Here is a 6,786-nt window from a genome sequence, read left to right as displayed (position 1 = left end):
ACGTGTTTGAAAATCGCTTTATTTTTTTTAAATTATCCTTTGACACCTGACATCTCCTTCCCCACCCCTCATCCATCCTCAGACCTGACAATTTAACTTTCTCAATGTCTCTTGTATCCACTCGCTTCTCTCCAGCTTACTTGCTGCCACAGGTTTGCCTGAACCTTGTCCCAGGCTCCTACCTGGCTGTCTTCCCGTCTATTCCCCACACAGCAGCCAGAGGGCTCTCATTATAATTCAGACTTTATGATGTCTCTTCTCTGCTTAACTTCCTCTAAGCACTTCCTATTTATTTTAGAATAAAGATCAAGGTCCTTGCTGTGCCCTGCCAACCTCTACATGACGTGGCCCCATCTTCCCCCACTGCCCTGCTTCATCACCCTACTTCTGCTACTCAACTTTCTTCAGTTCCTCTGCCTCCGGGCCTTTGCACATGCTGTTTTCTCTGCCTGGAGAATTCTTCCCTCCTGACCCCCTTACTTATACTTGGCCTTCAGATCTTGGTGCAAATGTTAATTGCCCACAGAATCCTTCTCTAGTGAGTTAAGGTCCCACATTGTCCCCAGTACAGTTTCAGAACACTTTTTACTTCTTTACAGCATTCATCTTGTTTCCTAATTACATTATCTGTGTGATTATGCCTGACTTCCCTTCTAGGCTGGAAGGTCCCTGAGAACAAGGTCCATATTTATTTTGCTGACCATCTGTTCTTGATACATATATGGCCTTCTCTGGATGGACAGATGGGTGGATGGATGGATGAGAGATGTCTGACGGATGGGTAGATGAATGAAGAGCAGATGGATGGGTGGAGACGGATGGATGGTGCACCGATGGCTGGATGGATGGAAGATGTGGGTGATGGATGAAGGTTGGGCAGATGGATGGATGGATGGATGATGCATGGATGGGTGGGTGGAAGAATGGAGGGTGGGTGGATGGATGGTCGGATGGGTGGATGATGAAGATGCTCGTCCCCTAGCTGACTGACCATTACAGTCACCTCCTGTGAGTCCACCTTGCCTGGCTCAGTTTCCCTTTCTCATTCGGGGCACTTCTAGGAATCCTAGAGCACCCCTGGGAGCATCTGCCCTTGAGCACAGGCCGAGCGGGCGCCCCCCGCACTTAACTCCCTAAAGAGTTGACTTCATTTTCAGGTCGGCTCCGCAGCCCGCGCACCGGCCGAGCTCGCGCCTGCGCCAGCGGAGGGCGCCGCCCGTGCCACGTGGGCGCCGGAGGCAGCTCCGGCCGGAGGGGCCCGCCAGCCGAGCTCCCAGGGCGCCCGCAGCCGGCCGCCCACCCGGAGGGCCTGGGGCGGGGCCTCGCCGGGACCCGGATGCGGCCCCGCCCCCCTCGCCGCGGAACCGGAAGTGGAGCCGGGCGCTCGGGAGCAGCGGGCGCGGCGGAGCTAGGGCCGGGCCGGACGGACCGCAGGCTCCGGTGAGCGAGCGCGGCTTCCTCCTGGCGGGGCTGTGGGGGCGGGGGGCGGCTCCTCTGCCGGCTGCCCTGGGCGCCGCCAGCCCCGGAATGGGAAGGAAGCGGCGGTCGCTGCGGTCTCGCCGCTCTTCCGCTCGCGGTTTCGGGCGCGGGGGGTGGGGCGCGGGCCGGTCGCTGGGCTCCGAGAGGAGGGCTCCGGGCCCTGAGGGGGAGGGGGTCCGAGGGGAAGAGGCTGGGGCTGCGGGGAGGAAGGGGGACCGGAGGGTCAGACGGGGGTAGGGGTCCTCCGTCTGAGTGCAGGGTGCCTGGGTCCCTAGGGGGGAGCCGGTGAGAGCCGAGGGAGAAAGACCGGGGGTCTGCGCGGGGCGGGGTCGGCTGGGGTCCGAGTGGCCGGGGAGGGAGGCTTGGGCCCTGGGAAAGGCCGAGGTCGGGCGGGGTGGGGCCGGGGTCCGAGGGGCCGGGGTCTGGCGGGGAGAGGCCTGGGGCCGGGGAAGGGTCAGGGTAGGGCGGGGAGGGGCCGGGAGTCTACGCCTGGCGGGATCCGCCGGTGTCCTAGGGGCCGGGGTTTTCCGGTGGCCCGCACCTACGGGGAGGTTCTGCAATCAGGTCAGTTGGAATGCAGCGACACGCGCAACTGCGGCTAGTTGAGAGGCTCTAAATTTGGAGCAGCCCCTCCTCTGGGTGTGTTGGAGGTCACCAGAAGGGTTCTTTTGGGCTGTTTGTTGTGTTTCCATCTCTTGAATATTACGGGAGCTCGATCGCCCGACTTGGAGGGTCGGGAGAAGAGGGGACAGGGCTTCCGCGGTCTGGAATCTGTGGACGAGTAGGGCTTCTGGGGGAGGAATCCCATTTTCTGCTGACCGCAGCTCCGGAGGCATCCCGAGTGGGCGCTCCCCTCCCTGGGACCGCCCCGCCAGCGCCCCGTTTGGGTTGCGGCGACTTGGCCCGGCTGTGCTCTGTCAGGGGTTAACCCCCTGGGTTCTGGCCGCCTGGTCCGGCCCATTGGGCCCAGGGCTGGGAAGGGCTGTGCGTTGGGCAGGCCCCTGCTGTCCCTGCCCCCCTCTGACCGTGGGGTGAGTCACTGCCCCAGTGCGTGGAGGCAGCCCTGTCTCTCTCAGAAAAGCACTCCCATATCCCCAAGGAGCAGGAAGAGTCCTAAAGGCCACTTTCCGGTGCTTCAGAATAAGAATAAAGAGGGAGGGGGCTGCAGGGTTGTTTTTGATACTTTGTCTCCCAGTGCCTGCCGCTGACTTTTGGGTGGATCATTTTGATGGGCTCATCTTTTAAAGCACGTCTAAGTGGTTCTGATTGGTGATTCATCTTTGTTGGGTGCGGGGCAGCCCAGGTAGGTGCTCAGAAAGGGTGCGGTCGAGGGCCTGAGTCATTGGGAGCACGGGGACTGCCTGGTGTGTTCCCCGGGCCCCCGCCGGACATGGCCTCCAGCACTGGCCTCGTCTTTCAGGTTTGCAGGTGTGCAGGCTGGTGCTCTGAGCAGACCCAGGGGAAGCGTGCCCAGGTGCCAGGGGGCTTTTCTTAGCAGAAGTGTGGCATGAGGAGTGGGTCTCTGGGCAGCTGTTTTGGCTCCTCTGGGCCTTGTTCTCTCTGCCTCTCTGCTGCCCTGGCGATTATGACCTTAATGGGAAGCTAATTCTCTCCCATCACCTGGAACCTTGTCCTGTAGAGTTTTCCGCTCGGTTTATATGGCAGCGTCCAGTGACGTCACACTTGTGTGGTCTTGATGAGTGAGTACGTGTGACGTTTGCAAGGAAGGTCTGTTAATGGTGAGGATTGTTTTCTGTTAACAATTTTATTTGAGATGCAGTTCACATACCGTATAATTCACGCGTTTAAAGGGTACAATTCAGTCGTTTTGTTGTATATTCACACAGTTGCACAATCATCATCACAATCCACTTGAGAATAATTTTATCACCTCAAAAAGGATCCCTGTTACCTCCTTCCAATACTAGGTAACCACAAATCTACTTTTTGTCTCTCTAGATTTGCCAATTCTGGACATTTCATGTAAACGAGACTGTATGATACCTGGGGTTTTGTGTCTGGCTTCTTTCCCTTAGTGTGTTTTCAGGAGTCATTCGTGCGGTAGCGTGCCGTCAGGCCTTCCCTCCTAGGTGTTGCCAAATAACAGTCCACTGCATGAATGGATCACATGTACCTGCTGCATCACGTGGGCATTTGCGTTGTTTTTGCTTTCTGGCCATAATGAATAATACTGCGAGCATTCCTGTGTGAGGTTTTGTGCAGACATAAATTTTCCCTTCTCTTGGGTCTGCCTCTGTGGGTGGGGATCCCTGGGCCATGTGGTAACCGTGTTTAACCTTTTGACGACCTGCCACACTGTTACTCATTTTACTTTACACCAGCACTTTAAGGCGGTTCTGGTTTCTCCACACCCTCTTCAAACTTGTTGTTGTCTGATTTTTGATTTTAGCCATCCTAGAATGAGTGTTGTGGTAGCTCACTTGTGGTTTTGATTTGCATTCCCTTCATGGTTAATGATACCTAGTATCTTTTTGTGAGCTTACTAGCCATTTATTCATCTTTGGGGAAATGTCTGTTCAGATCCTTTCCACCTGGTTTTACAATGTGGTTAATTGTCCTGTTTATTGTTGAGTTGTCAGAGTTTTTTCTTTATTTTGGGTATATGATCTGAAAACATTGTTTCTCTCATTCTGAGAATTGTCCGGAGTCTCTTGCCCCTTGCCCGTGTCTTTTGAAGCACACTGTTTCAAATTTTGTCCAATTTATCTGTTATTTCCTCTTCTCGCTTGTGCTTTTGGTGTCACATCTAAGAGCTGTTGCCAAATTGAAGGTGATGAAAATCTATGCTTATGTTTTCTTGTGAGAGTTTAATAGTTTAAGCTTAGGTTTGAGATCTTTGACCTGTTTTGGGATTAATTTTTGTATATGGTGTGAGGTAGGGAGCCAAGGCATTATCTATCCTTGGGTCCAAAAACATACCCAAGCTTTTACATTTCCAGTTATCTTTGTGATTTTTTTTTTTTATTTAAAAATTTGAGGGGGTAATAAATTGTTGTAGATTTGAGGCTCTCACTCGCTGCCCTTGGGTAGATTTTTATAGATGCTTGCTGATTACAGTAATAACCTCAGTCCCTAGCATATACTAAGCAGCCTACAGAAGTTAGGGTTTCCACAGGGGACTGAGGAGAGAGAAGGAGTGAATAGTAGGGTCAGGAACTCAGTAGGAAATTGAGCGTAGGGAGGGCTAGCAAAGCACCGTCCCTCCAGTGGTAACGTGTGACAAGGCTGCAGGCTGACGTACGCGGCTTGTGCTCGTGGCTGGCTTGTTCCTAGGGAGCGAGGGGGCTGGATTCCTCCGCTCTGTAAGGTTTAGCAGTACGGTGCCGGTGGAAGTTGTTGTCTCGTCCTCGGGAGAAGGTGGTGCGTCGGTGGCCCAGAGAAGTGGAGTCTTGATCTCTGTGCAGTAACCGTGTCCGCTCATTAGAAGTGCCGCCCGTTCTGCGCTGCTCCCTGCGTCACCCCACTTCTCATCCAGGTAGCCGTCACTGTGCGGCTTTTGTCTCCCAGCCACATCGTGATCCCTTCAGAGTTTTCCTTATGTTATTTTTTTAAACTCACAGTAATAGAATTTTATTATTTTTAGCAAAGTCATAATTTAGAATGAGCAAAGAACGGAGACGTGTCAGGATCATAGCCAGCAGAAGATGTCTGCTAGTGATTGCAACAGTAATTTCTGTTTGCACGAAGAAGAAACTTTATACAGCTATAAGTCTTTTGAAACTTGCTATTTTCTGTATTTTCTCAATGTGTCTGAAAATCGATTGAGCTTTTAGGTTTGTAAGATGCAAATCTTGCCATCCTCCTTTCAGATTTCTTTACAAAGCCTCGTGAAGCGTGGGAGGATGTCAGAGTTTCCTGAAAGGACCTGTGCGTACCAGGATTTGCCCAGACTGCCTGTCGGTAGACATCCTTCTGAGCTTTTTACTCTTCATCTTTTTGCAGACAGAATCCACTCCCAAATGCCTGGAAATTCCTCACTGGATCACTGGGCTTTCCACAGAGATTCGTGAGCAGCCTTTCATCTTCAGCCGGAAAGAAAGGTTTGTGCATTGTGAGCATTCTAATCTTCTCTCCCCTCGGACTGTCAGGGTGGATCCCTGAGCAAGGAAAGGGGTGGGTGTCCTCCCTTTGGGTGTGCAGAGATAGGGATGGGGGGAAGTTGCGTTGTTTAAAAAGTAAAGTCAAGGGGTGCCTGGCTGGCTCCGTCAGAAGAGCATGCAGCCCTTGATCTTGGGGTCTTGCGAGCCCCACGTTGGGTGTAGAGATTACTGAGAAATAAGTAAGTTAAGTCAGTCAGTCAGTTCAGTTTCCAGTGTTGCCTGCGGTTTAGAAATAGCAGCGGGTTCCAGAAAACTCTGGAGTGGAGGAATAGGAAACCTCTCTGTCCTGGGAGGAGCCGTCTGGCGTCTTGCACCTGTGCTGCGGAAGGTGGGAGGGGCTGCCCGGCAGGATGGTAGGAAGCCGGTACCAGTGCTCACCTCGCCCTCGGAGGCTGGCTTCCAGAAGGACCAGTGAAGATGGGCTCTGCTGTGTTCTCCGGATGAGTCTACAAAAGCAGCGGGCAAGACCTTTTTCACCTTTGCCTGAGGGGGAAACGTGGCCTCACTGGTCCTCCCCAGAGACCCTGTCCTTCTGTGTGACCGTGTCCTCAGTGGTTGGAACCTCAGTGGCTTGAACTGTGGGCAGCTGAAGTCCCACAGTTGGGTGGTCCCTTTCTAGTGTGGTGACACACTTGGCTGGGAGCGGCAGACTGGGCGAATCAACTTTCGGGCAGCTGTCCCTGCATTTGTAAGTGGGCGCATGGAGACGGAGCATATCTGGTTGCTTCTCTCAGGGCTGAGAGTTTAGTCTGTTCGTTCTCTAAAATCGTGTCAAAAGCGGATTACATCTGGGAAATTCTTGCCGTGCCTGGGACAGCCAGACAGAGGAGAGCAAGGTTTGCGGTGGCCTCGGGGACAGTGTTGATTCTGCCTTACTCAGGATCAGGTGACTGCTCAGGTGACAGCAACAGCAGTCCCATCTGGGAGCTGGAGAGCGCTATGAGGCGCCCCTCACTACCACCTTGAATTTGGACTCGACGCCCAGCAGAGCTGGGGTGGGGGTGGTGCGGATCGAGATGGGAGGTTCTCGGGCTTGTGAGGGGCTTCTGTCCTGTCTGAACTCAAGCCACAGAAGCTTTCGGTTGATCGAGTTAAAGTAATCTTCCAGGTGCTTCCTGGCCTAGGTGAAATTTTATTAATACTTCTGGGGAAAAGGAGTCCGTTCTTCTCAGACATTATTTTCTCT

The 6,786-nt window shown here is 53.5% G+C and overlaps 1 protein-coding gene across 5 annotated transcripts in view; it reads left to right on the top strand.

Moving 5' to 3' along the window:
* Positions 1-1,316: 1,316 nt before the first annotated feature.
* Positions 1,317-6,786, top strand: part of CTTN (cortactin) — a 31,446-nt gene continuing 25,976 nt past the window's right edge. For 4 of the 5 annotated variants that reach the window (XM_025879355.2, XM_073883337.1, XM_025879354.2 and 1 more), the window contains exons 1-2: positions 1,317-1,440; positions 5,443-5,540. The gene's annotated coding sequence lies outside the window, so the exon portion shown is untranslated. The remainder of the gene's footprint in view (positions 1,441-5,442; positions 5,541-6,786) is intronic. The other variant, XM_073883336.1, reaches the window with a different exon arrangement.

This window comes from Callorhinus ursinus, unplaced genomic scaffold (assembly GCF_003265705.2).
Source record: "Callorhinus ursinus isolate GAN/ISIS: 27379988/994484 unplaced genomic scaffold, GSC_fseal_2.0 scaffold51, whole genome shotgun sequence".
NCBI classification, from domain to species: domain Eukaryota; kingdom Metazoa; phylum Chordata; class Mammalia; order Carnivora; family Otariidae; genus Callorhinus; species Callorhinus ursinus.
The sequence above is the reverse complement of the archived record's forward strand: the minus strand, read 5'-3'. Positions and strand labels throughout refer to the sequence as shown.